Raw genomic sequence first — 13,605 nt, 5'->3', positions numbered from 1 at the left:
TGATGCACGGTATAGTGCTCTGTAAAGATGTGCGAGACATGCTGGCCCCCAACTATAAGTATGGATCCGCTCAAAATCGCGAAGCAATGGTAGATACTTCGCGTGGGCATATGCGGTCGACTTATCTGTGAATAGAGTCGAACCCAACAAACAAAAAATCTGGCATCTAACGTATCTCCTAATGGACTCCTCAGTATCCAACGGCTTTGTGTCTTTGATACGTCGAACCTAACCCAGCTTTATATAGGACTTCGAAGAACTACTGACTTCTGGTTTACGACTGAGTATCGCAATGCTCTGGCTCTATAGGAAGTCGCTACTACCATCTGTCCATCCGCTCACAGGCTCTCCATCAATGGGTAAGCCAAATATATGTGCGACATCTTCTAGTGTCACAGTAACCTCACCCATCGGCAATACAAAGGTGTGAGTTGCTGGCCTTCACTTTTCCACCAGAGCAGCTAATAAGGGATAAAATCCTCTTATCACCCTGGTGCGGTGATTTTACACACACAAACTAACCGACAAGTGCATCGGGTCGTACCAAGTAATACCTTACGTGAGTAAGGATCGATCCCACGAGGATTGATGGATCAAGCAACAATGATTGATTGATTGGCTTAGTTAGGCAAGCAGAAAAGGATTTTAAGATATTCAAAAGGTTTAAATTTGAAAATATCAGAAGGCAGGTACGCAAGTAAGTAAGTTAAAAATAAAATATTGGAGAGACAGTTAAGGCTTAAGAGTTATCTATTTTTCCGAATTAACTTTTCTTACTAACTATTTTAATCATGCAAGATTTAATTTATGGTAAACTATATGTGACTAGACCCTAATTCCTTAGACCTTTCTAGTCTCCTCTAAAATTCATTAACTGCCAATTCCTTGGTCAATTAATTACAATTAGAAGCTGCATGATCAAATTCCAGTTTATATGCCACAAAAACTCTAATTACCCAAAAATAAAAGGATTATATGTCACGTATCCCGTTAAATCCAGATAATTAAAATTTAGGAGAATGTGTTTTCAAGCTGTTGTTCAAGTAAAGAGCTTTTCCAAGTTTTACAATAACTCAAATAGAAAGAGGGTCATACTTCCGTTCCACCCAAATTCATAAGATAAAGAGCGAAAATAATTCTTAAATTATAAATCCATACATGAATTAAAATAGAAAAAGTAATAAAATCAATCCATACAAATAGACAGAGCTCCTAACCTTAACAATGGAGGTTTAGTTTCTCATGGAATGCGGAATGTAAATTGGTATAGAATTTCTTAATGGAATCCTCCTAATGGAACCTCTCCAATAGAAGAGAAGTCTTTCCTTTTTATAACTAATCCTAATAAATTTAAAATCTAATTATTTAAAATTAAAAAATAATATTTGAATTTAAATCAGAATAATCAGCAGGTCTTCAGTTGATGGGTGGGGACCACATGTTTTGTCCATTCTGCAGCTTCTAATCTGTGTTTTCTGAGCTGAAAACTGGGTCAAAACAGCCCAGAAATCGCCCCCAGCATTTTTCTGCGTTTTCTGCCTGTGGCGCATGTCACGCATACGCGTCAGTCACGTGTACGCGTTGCTGGTCTTTTTCGCAAGTCACGCGGACGCGTCGGTCACGCGCACGCGTCGCTGAGCAAATCTTCACATCACGCGTACGCGTCAGTCATGTGCACTCATCGCCATGGAAAGCTCCAAATCACGTGCACGCGTCAGTCACGCGTACGCGTCGCTCCTCGCTGCCATCTCCTTTGATTTTTGTGCTGCAAAAACTCCACCAAATCCAGCCGAATGTTACCTAAAATAAACAAAATTGAAAAAGACTCAAAGTAGCATCCATATTGGCTAAAAGATAATTAATTCTTTATTAAACTCAACAAATTAGATGCAAATTCACTAGGAAATGATAGGAAAGATGCTCACGCATCACACCCCAATATTAAAAACGTGGTAGAATCCCATCGAGCGTAAATGATTTTTGATCATCGGGTTCCACATTTGTGACAGATCCAGTTTACGAACTATCAAATTCCTGCTACGCTGGTTCCACAAAAATATATTTTATTAGTTTAAATAAATAATAATTCTTACAAATAATAAATCAACATCAATATAAATATTGTTATAAATATTCACATTTTTATTATGATATTTATTTATTAAAATATTTAACAAATATTACCATATTTATTTAAAAAAATTATTTATTCATTTATTAATATTCAAATTGTTTACTAAACTCAAAGAAAAATAATTTCATTCTAAGAAAAATAAAACTCGAAATCAAAATATTTATTTTTTTAATATTTAATAACAATATATTTTATAAATATTTATTATAATATTTATTTATTAAAATTTTGAAAATACATGTTCGACATGCATATTTATTTTCAAAAAATCCAAATATTTATTCAGCCAAAACACTTCACTCCATATAAAAACACTTCACTCCCCAATATTCAGCCAAAACACCAATATATCCTCTATATAAAAAATAATTTCTGACACTGTACTTAATTATTTTTCTTCACTTTTATTACTGATCTTCCTTCAGCCCCAAAATGCATTGGGTTTATTTCGCAATTTATTTTTTTGGCATGCTCATGCAAGACACAGGTACATGCACCAGTAACATATGATTTTTGAGACATGATGGAAAAAATTTTATATAGAAAATACAAATCACTTTGCAGTATTGTTATCAAAGCCGAACCGAATCGGCCGGTTAAATCAAAAAATCGAACCCTATACAAGTCCGGTTCGATAATTGGACTGCACAAGGTAAAAAACTGATACAAACAGATCAAACCTGGAGTGAACCGATAGAAACCGATCAAATTTGATAAAAATCAGTCCAAACGAACCATTTCAATTTCAAAATTTTCTCAAAATGAAAGAAATGGGGTTCAAATCCTCCTCCCTCAAGGAGATAAACGAGCCTTTTTCCCATGTTTTCCGAACACAAAGTCAATTGAGATAAAAGTTTATATTTGCTCCTTTACTTCTGTTATCGGCATACTGGTCTTGGCCTTTATTGATTAATGATTAGCTCTGGTTCATTACTGATTTTGTGTGTTCTATTTTACTGTTTTGTTTTGTGATTTAATTGTACCTAGATTGCGACTCTGTTGATTATATGATGGCAATTATTGCACTGACTGATTAGTGATTAGCTCAGTGCTCAGTTGTTCATTTGTTCTTCACTTGTTCATAATTTTTTTTTGTTTTTTACGCTCTGTTTTTGTCTTTCGAAGGTCTGGTTGACTGGTTGTGTTGTTAATTTTTGTTGAACGATTATTTGATTGTTGGTTTACTCTGATTCTGCTGTTGTTTATTGATTATTGATTATTTCGAAGCTCTGTGCTGCTGTTTTTGTATTGTGATTTTAATTTACTAATTATTGATTTTAAATATCTTGTGATTGTTGATTAGTGATGTGTTGCTGACTTGTGTTTGTTTGACTGTTTTGTGATTTACATGTGCTTGGGTTGTGACTGCTTTACTGATTTATTGAGTAACATGATGAATGAGCATTAAAGTGTCAAGTTTAGCTATGGATTATTGTAAAATCTTTTTGCTTTTTCTGATTTGTTTTGAGTTTTTTCAAGTGAATACAATTTTGCTGTAAGAACAGAGACACCTCTCTTGATTAGAAATTTATGGTATGTAGTATGTTAGGTAGCAGGTTAGAATTAAGTGGCAATAGCTTTGAGTCTATAGCTATAGAAGAATAAGGTTTCTGGACTTCTAGTTTGTATTAAATGATATGGAGTGTATAACTTCTACTTCGAGAAACCTTCATTCTTTTTTTTTGTTGGTGAGGAAACCTTGATTTTTTTTTATGTTGTTTGGACAAATTTAAACCAAAGTTAAAAATAGTTTGATATTTTTTGGTATTTTTTTTTATGTAACTGCTTTATTGATTAATGTCATCACAGCAAATATTTATAGGATGAAAAAAGAATTTTGGTTTCTCTTATAGCAAATTTTGAAAGCAAAAGCTTAAGTTCATTAAAATATTTAAATTTATACTTTATTTAAAAGTCTTAAATTGATGATATTTTATGTAGTGTTTTAAATTTAGAAGATATTTAAAATTTATATTAGATTATAATTATGTTTTAGAATGTTTATTTATATTTTATTTATTATTTTAATATAAAACGATTTTTTTTAGTTAGACCACGATTTTTTTTAATTATGACCAGTTCAATTTTGAGAACCTTGTTACAAAGTCAGTGAGCGACGGCGGACCGTAGAGGTCTGCGGCGCACCATCACAATGGAATTCGAACTCCCAAACAAGGCCTTAACCACCACGTGCTTTTCGGAGCTGAATCCGCCGCTATCAGAGAAGGTTCTCGAAACCTTATCGGAATCCGGGTTCAACTTCTGCACGCCGGTTCAAGCCGCCACCATTCCCTTGCTCTGCAGCTTCAAGGATGTCGCCGTCGACGCCGCCACTGGTTCAGGAAAAACCCTAGCTTTTGTCGTCCCTCTCGTCGAGATTCTTCGACGCTCCTCTTCTAACCCCAAGCCTCATCAGGTTGGTTCTTCACCTGTTACTTTTCTTTTGTACCACTGTATGAAGCTTGGTAATTGAAATTTTTAAGTTATATTAAGGACTGGTATTCGAATAAGTATCATTCAATTATTAACCTTTCAGCTTCGAAGGATAAAATTCCATTGGCCTCTTTAATTATTTATTTTTAGCTGCTATGACTTTGGGGAATGAAAGACTTGGAATAGGGGTTACTGGATAGAAGTGTGTTAAATGCTGTTTGTTTGTTTGTTTTTTTTTTTTTTTTCTTATACTAGGTACTAGGAATAATCATATCCCCCACAAGGGAGCTATCACATCAAATATATCATGTTGCACAACCTTTCATTTCAACTTTAGCGAATGTTAAGTCCATGCTGCTTGTTGGTGGAGTTGAAGTGAAATCAAACATGAAGCAGATAGAGGAGGAAGGCGCTAACATACTAATTGGCACACCTGGGCGGTTGTATGACATAATGAACCGGATGGATTTCTTGGATTTCAAAAACTTCGAGGTATATAATACTTTTCGGGTTCACAGTTAGTTTTCAAGGATGATTTGATAGTATGTAACTATGTTTGCATGTGTGTACGTGTGTGAGATAGTGTGCATATATAACTTTAGAAAGAATATTGGAGGTTTAATGTGGTTCTTGATCTTTTATGGGACATATGCATTTTTCACTTAGCAGAGGACCAAAAGTCCAAGACTTAACGATGCAATGTTATGAACTAGGTTCACCTGGAAAATTTGACTTAAAGTGATAGAATGCTTGGTTTGATTTTGCTTTTTACCACATTGGAAGATGACAGTATTGTGTTTATAACTGTGCTTACAGCTTTTGATTTTAGACGAGGCTGATAGACTTTTAGATATGGAATTCCAGAAGCAGATAACTTCCATTATATCTCTTTTGCCTAAGCTTTGAAGAACTGGCCTGTTTTCTGCTACTCAAACTGAGGCTGTTGAAGAGCTTGCTAGAGCAGGATTAAGAAATCCTGTGAGGGTTGAAGTTCGGGCAGCGGCAAAACTTTTAAATGCTCCTGCAGCATCAAAACATCCTGAATCTACAAAAACACCTTCTGGGCTTCAAATTGAGGTATGAAGTATTCCATCCTAGTGCATATCATAAGTAACTTTGCTATTCAATGGTTTCCCTCCATTTTAGCACCAAGTCACTTCAATATATTTGGTATTTAGCAGCTTGACTCTAGCGTCCCTACCCTAATTCATATATGTTTAAGGTATTGCTAATTCATGTCATGACACCATTCATACTCAGCTTTTTTCTTATATTCAGCTTGTTGTCATTTTGATTTTGCAGTACTTGGAATGTGAGGCAGATAAGAAGCCATCACAGCTAGTAAACATTCTTATTTAGAACCGTTCAAGAAAAGTTATAATGTGAGATAAATATTAACCATAATCAATAGTGTAATCTGAGTAGTAAAATTTTAGCGTATCTTGCTCAAAAGGTGATTTTGACTCCAATACAGATATTTCATGACTTGTGCTTGCATTGACTATTGGGGAGTTGTCCTTCCACGCCTTTCTGTTTTGAAAGGCTTCTCCTTGGTTCCTCTTCATGGAAAGATGAAGCAGGTAAAATCCTTTCTATTACCATTTGTCAATATAGAAGCTTAATTTTCTGTAAATCAATGATAGTTTCTTCATCACTCTCAAGTATTGCTCAACTCTTACTGTTTGTATGGTTGATTGATTATGAATTTCTTTGTTGCTGTATAGACTGTTAGGGAGAAAGCATTAGCCTCCTTTACATCCCTTTCAAATGGAGTTCTGCTATGTACAGATGTTGCAGCACGTGGACTTGACATACCAGGTGTAGATTGTATAGTGCAGGTACCTTCTTGACCATATTTATATGCAGTTTGACTTTCTGTTGATTGGTGTGTTTTATCACCTTTTGGTTTTGGATGCCAAAGTAAATTATTCATTGTCATTCAAATGTTCTCTTGATATCTTACCATTTGAATTCATACATTGACTGAATGATCTTGATATGTTCCCTGTTTCTGCACAGTATGATCCTCCTGAAGATCCAAATGTTTTCATACACAGAGTTGGTCGAACTGCTCGGCTGGGTAAACAAGGTCAAGCAGTTGTCTTCTTATTGCCAAAGGTATCGTCGAGTGTTCATGTTTTAATGCATTTCCACATTTCCAAATACAAGATTCAAGTGTGTTCCTTTTTCAGTTAACTAACTTGTATAAGTGTTTAGGAGGAGTCTTACGTAGAATTCCTACGTATAAGAAGAGTTCCTCTTCAAGAGAGAAAATGCTCTGATGATGCACCTGATGTTGTACCTCAGGTTTGTTTGTGCCCTTATCATCTTATTTATTTTGTTCATGACTATTTTAATCATACAAGAGTAGGAGTCATCACTCATGCTCATTAGTGATTAATAAATTTTTAATAATATAATAAAGACCCCTTTTTATGCTGGTTAGTAATAGTCAGTACTCAGTAGAGCTATGAATTGCTTAATAATTTTTTCTAATAGAGGCAGCATACTGATTTGCAGAAATAAATTCTCTGATACTACTAAGAAAAGCCCTTATGGCTACTTAGGCTGATGCTGATATTGCTGATTCACTCTTGGATGTATTTTGTGTTGATTGATTGTTTGCACAAACATGCATATCAATCTTATATTTATCAAAGTTTGGATGACAATTGTATACAAAATACAAAATTATAACTTGTTTCCCAACTCCTGATAACTATATTACTAAAATATGGTTCAGATTCGTTCTGCTGTGAAAAAAGATCGTGATGTTATGGAGAAAGGAGTCAGGGCATTTGTTTCCTACATCCGTGCATACAAGGAGCATCACTGTTCATATATTTTTAGGTGAGCAATGTTTATGAGAAGTGTTGTTTGTCTTTCTATAAATTCGTTAAAGCATCATAATTTGCAAAGAAATACACACCCTACTTACAGGTGGAAAGAACTTGAAATTGGTAAATTGGCCATGGGACATGGCTTATTGCAACTTCCTCTAATGCCAGAGGTAAAACATCACTCACTTTCTACTGAGGGATTTGTACCAGTTGATGATATCAATTTGGAGGACATTAAATACAGGTAAATGCAAAATTCATGCATAACCCTTCTGTGGTAAAAGCATCAAATGTACCACTCTTTATTTAATAGAGAATCTATCATGCTTATTGTCATATTTTCCAAGAGACGATAATTGAAGCAAGTAACTTGATGTGCATGACTGGATTTGAAGCTCACCAATGTCTAGTTGGAGCTATGTGGAGGCATAAAAGTCTTGGTCTTAGCTAGATTAACCAATTATTTATTTTTGATGCCCTTTCTAATATGTTAGACTGATGGAAACTATACAGTTCTTATTGCACAAATTTGTATTTTTAGGTTGAATGCACCATATTCATATTTAGTGCCTTTCATTGTAATTAAAAATATAATTTTTCCTTTTCTCTTGGAATCCTGTGCTGATACTTTCAACTATTTAGAGATAAATCTCGTGAAAAACAAAGGAAGAAAAACCTGCAAGCAAAGAAAGAAGCGAAAGAGAAGGAGAAAGAGGCGAAACCAGAAAAGCCAACAAAACTCCCAGTGCACCTACTGCCATGAGGAAGAAAACAGCCCGACAGAGACGTGCTCAGCAGACAATTGAAGATGAGGAAGAGTTGATGCAAGATTACCGCATGTTGAAGAAACTGAAGAAAGGGACTATAGATGAGAATGAATATGCTAAGTTGACAGGCGCTGAGGAATTACTCTGAATACCAATTTTGTGTGTGTTATGGAAAGAGGTGTGTTTAGTTTAGTGCAATATTGGCTAGAAAATTGCAGCATCCTTTGATGCCACATTTTTTCTCTTGGCATTCTCCGAAAGGTCTGGGATTAAGACATCTCTCGCTACTGATGGCATTGTTGCATCGAGTCCAGAGAACTGATTTCCATTCTACAGCTCAGAGAGTTGAATTGGCTCAATGACTTCTGCAGCTGATTATACTGGGAAAGCAACGACAAAATGCTTAAGTTTGGGGTAAGGCACAATTTCTTCAATGAGAATGCAACAAACCAGAGAGATAACAGGGATTTAACTCCTTTTAAATATACTTATAAAAGGAGAGGAGAAAAAGTAGCAAACTAAATTTTAAATTCTGAAACTCCACATCTTTAGGACAGTAGTTATAGGATTAGATATTATAAATAGGTAGGCTGGAAAAGCTAGTAGGCAGGAAATAAGTGGAGTGAAAATCTAGAGGGAGAAAATTGACTTCTCGAAAGTCAATTATTCTTGTTTTTCTTTCATTTAAATCTATAATATTATTCTGTCAGTGAGGTAATTATCACATCGATAATTCCTTCCTCTGTTCAGTTATTCTGTTCTTCCCTTCTACCCTTATCTTCTACATTCAATTCTGCCCTAACAGTAAGGATACTAGAGAAACCGTAACAATTGGTATCAGAGGTTCGATCTGGGCTTTTTCCTGTGAGTGGTTTCCACACGCAGCGGAGGTGCGATGGAGGATCGGGTTGAGAGTCTGGAGAAACAGTTGAATGAGTTTCGATCTGAACAAAACAGAATAATGGAAACGATGACGCAAAGGATGGATGAATTAGTAATGCGGATCCCATAACAGGATTCGAGCAGTGGGAACTCGTGCATCAACGATCCGGGTGGCGGGCGTCAGCGAGATCCACCTCCAAACAGGGGTGATCTCAATCGCAGAGTGGACATTCCTTCGTTTGATGGCTCGGATGCGAGCGGATTGTTGGTTCGAATGGATCGTTATTTTCGCATATCAAGGATTCAGGTGGAAGAGAAACTCGAGTACGCGGTGCTTGCACTTCATGGGGAAGCTTTAACATGGTTTGAATGGTGGGAGTCTCAATCCACCTTCCCTTCATGGATTCGTTTTAAACAAGATTTGCTCAAACGATTTGAGCCCGGTGCAGATGCGAATCCTCTTGCGCCATTATTGCAGGTGAGACAGCATGGGTCGGTTATGGAGTATCGGAGAGACTTTGAGATAGCGGCTAGGGCACATAGACATTTGGGGGGAGATACCTTGTTGTGCATGTTCCATGAAGGACTCAAACCGTCGATCAAAGCAGAGATGAGAGTTGCCGAGTTTGAAGACCTCCAGGCGCTGATGGATAGGGCCAAGCTATTCAAAAGTGGAAACACTATCTCGTGGGACAGCAGTTCACAGTTTTTACTGATCAACAGTCCTTGAAGTTTTTATTAGATCAGCGTGTAGCAGACGAAGGCCAGCAGAAATGGTTATCCAAGTTACTGGATACAATTTTGACATTAAATATAAGGCAGGGACAGAAAACAGGGTGGCTGATGCCCTTTCTAGGAAATTTCATTTCTCCTCCCTGTCTTTTTCCATGGCAGCAGAATGGGATGATATGGAGGCTGAAGTATTGGCTGATGAGAAATTAAATGCGATTATGCAGAAGTTGTTAGTGGGGGAAGAAACTACACCCGGTTTTGCATTAATGAATGGAAAACTCAAATATAAAGGGAGGTTGGTGCTTGCAAAAACCTCTAAATGGATTCCAAAAATTCTGATGGAATTTCATAGCTCCAAGCTGGGAGCCCATTCGGGCTTCTTTAGAACTTACAAGAGGATTTCTGCTATCCTTTATTGGGAGGGTATGAAGGCAGCAGTGATGAACTTTATTAAAGGCTGTGAAATTTGTCAGCAGAACAAGCATTCTACCTTGCAACCTGCTGGTCTCCTACAACCGCTGCCAATTCCTTCCAATGTATGGGCTGACATCTCAATGGATTTCATAGGGGGATTACCCAAAGCCAATGGGATGGATACAATATTTGTGGTGGTGGACCGCATGACTAAATATGCTCATTTCTTCCCACTTTCACATCCTTTTATGACAAAGGATGTTGCTGTTTTGTTCATTAAGGAAGTGGTACGCCTCCATGGTTTTCCATCATCAATTGTCTCCGATCGAGACAAAATATTCATGAGTGCTTTCTGGACTGAAGTTTTTAAACAGGCCAGTACTTCCTTGAAGATGTCCTCGGCCTATCACCCACAGACCGACGGCCAAACTGAGGCGGTGAATAAATGCTTGGAAACCTACCTGCGATGCTTAACTGGTGCTAAACCTAAACAATGGCCAGCTTGGCTTTCTTGGGCAGAGTTTTGGTATAATACCTCATACCATGGCTCTATTCGGATGACACCTTTTCGAGCTTTATATGGCAGGAATGGCAGGGAACCTCCAGCTTTATTACGAGGAGGGATGGAATCTTCAGTAGAGGAAGTAAGGGTCTTATTGGAGGAATGAAATCAGATGCTAGATGAAATCCAATTTCAGCTTAATAGGGCTCAGAACAGAATGAGACAAAGTGCAGACAAGAAAAGACGTGATGTGTCTTTTGAAGTAGGAGACTTTGTGTATCTCAAACTTCAGCCATATAGGATGAAATCTTTGGCAGCCAGATCAAATCAGAAGTTAGGTGCAAGGTTTTATGGTCCTTTTGAGGTGCTAGAAAGGATTGGAGCAGTGGCCTACAGGCTGAAATTACCTGACACCGCAAGAATACACCTTGTTTTTCATATTTCCTAGTTGAAGAAAAGTGTTGGACCTTCCTTACATCCTCAACCATTACCCGAAGCACTCACTAAAGAAGGGGAATTGCTGGTAGAACCTGAACAAGCCATTGACAGCCGCTACAACAATCAGGGAGATCTTGAGGTCCTTATCAAATGGAAAGAACTGCCAGATTTCGAGAATACTTGGGAGTCAGCAGCAACATTACAAACAACATTTCCCTCTTTCCACCTTGAGGACAAGGTGGCTCTTCATGGGGGGGGGGTATTGCAACAAACCAGAGAGATAATAGGGATTTAACTCCTTTTAAATATACTTATAAAAGGAGAGGAGAAAAAGTAGCAAACTAAATTTTAAATTCTGAAACTCCACATCTTTAGGACAGTAGTTATAGGATTAGATATTATAAATAGGTAGGCCGGAAAAGCTAGTAGGCAGGAAATAAGTGGAGTGAAAATCTAGAGGGAGAGAATTGACCTCTCGAAAGTCAATTATTCTTGTTTTTCTTTCATTTAAATCTATAATATTATTCTGCCAGTGAGGTAATTATCACATCGATAATTCCTTCCTCTGTTCAGTTATTCTGTTCTTTCCTTCTACCCTTATCTTCTACATTCAATTCTACCCTAACAGTAAGAATACTAGAGAAACCGTAACAGAGAAAAACAGGGCCTTTTAAAAAATTACCAACACAATAGTTGATTTTAGGACTTGGTTTTTTTTTCAATCTACCATTTGTGTTATTCTTGACTTAGGGTGCATCGTCCATGTAACTTTGATTAGTCTGATAGTGTCAGAATATGTACAAGTGTAGAAGCATAATTATATTCTAGTTATTTGTTACGTTAATCAACAGTCATAATAGAATTTTGCCTTGTACTTATTACTGATATTAATTCATTTAAGATTTAAGCCCCTCACCTTGTTCGTGGTGATTTACATTTTATTTTATTTTTCTAAAGAAGTTTTACCCTTGAAGTAGCTCAGAAGTTCTGTCCATGAAAGTGTTGAATTTAAAATTTACATTGAATTGAATATTTTCTTAAGTAACTTATACTGACCTCCTAGGATTAAACGGTATTTTAATACTAACCTCCATTTAAGTTACACGACATTCGGAAGATTGATATACATCATACACCTAAATCCTCTCTCCTTGTTAGTCTGCTAGGGTTCCCGAACACTAACACATAGTGTAGTGAGCTGTCCGTTTTCCTACAACAAATAGTGCCTCACTATCGCCAAGTCCTACATTGTATCGGTTTTCATATCCTGTAAGATGGAAGGAATGTCGTCAGAGACAACACAAGAAACAACAGAACGAAGAGAAGTCTCAAGAAGGTGATGTAATAGAAGGAGTGGAGAAATGCAAACATAGTGTGGTTGGGAAACTGAGCAATATATGGAGAAAACCGGAGGGATTTAGAATGGTGGAGATCCAGCCAAAGGTTTACCAATTTTTCTTCCATAAAGAGGCAGACATGAAGAAGATGCTGAAAGGAAACCCATGGATTTTTAGAAATTCATGGCTCATGGGACATAAGTCCTACAGATATGAAGTTCACAAGAGCAGAAGTCAAGCTACAACTTTGGAACATGCCAGAGCATTGCAAAACGATAGTTTTGAGGAAGAAAATAGCAGCTAAAGATGGAAAATTTAAGGAATGAACAGTAGATATGAGATAACGGAACCGCTTAGAAGAGGAATCACGATGGGATTCGGTCAAGTTTAGGTATGAAAGGCTCCCAACCTTCTGTTATGCCTGCGGAGTGATAGGCCATGATGAAACAAACTGTGGGAAGTGGAATCAGAAGAGGAGGACATATGGGTCACAGTGGAGTGATAGGCCAAACCAAGAGATTGGGGACCATGGGTCATAGTGGACACAATGGGAGCAAAAATGGATTTGGCAGAACCAAAACATAGTGGGGAAGGAAATATGCCAAACAACAATTATACAAAGGTGAACAAAGAAGAGAAAACGATCGTGGTGGCGAAATTGGCCAGCCTCACTATGAAGGATACAAACCTGCAAACAAATGAGAAAGAGACTGCAGAAGCAAGCCATAGAAAAAGTACTGAGGAGGTGATGACAGGGAATGAAGATGAGAACCAAATTAGAACTGAAATCGAAGAGCAAAAGAAATGCCAACTGTACCACATTCTATAAAATCGGAACCAACGACCCATATCTCGGCCACAACTGCAACGTTCACAATAAGATAATCATGGAAACCGCACTATGATCGGAACCACCCAATAATCTCGGCTAAGCCCGAGATTCACTACAACAGACCCGCAATTAAACTCAACAATGAAATCTATAAGACTGAGGGCCACTAAGTAAGGGAGACATCGAAAAAAGCACAGACACATATACTCTTAAGTAATCTTTGTATTCATCTTGAAAAAATACCTTTCACTAACTTGAGCGTCGGAGTCCTTTTTATAGGTACCCCGCTCGGGT

At 37.2% G+C, this 13,605-nt stretch overlaps 1 pseudogene; it reads left to right on the top strand.

The window, feature by feature from the left end:
• The first annotated feature begins 4,218 nt into the window (after window positions 1–4,218).
• Window positions 4,219–10,713, top strand: LOC107474616 (DEAD-box ATP-dependent RNA helicase 18-like; annotated as a pseudogene).
• The last annotated feature ends 2,892 nt before the right edge of the window (window positions 10,714–13,605 follow it).

The sequence above is a fragment of the Arachis duranensis genome, chromosome 2 (genome assembly GCF_000817695.3).
Source record: "Arachis duranensis cultivar V14167 chromosome 2, aradu.V14167.gnm2.J7QH, whole genome shotgun sequence".
NCBI lineage: Eukaryota > Viridiplantae > Streptophyta > Magnoliopsida > Fabales > Fabaceae > Arachis > Arachis duranensis.
This window is presented reverse-complemented; position numbering and strand designations above follow the sequence as displayed.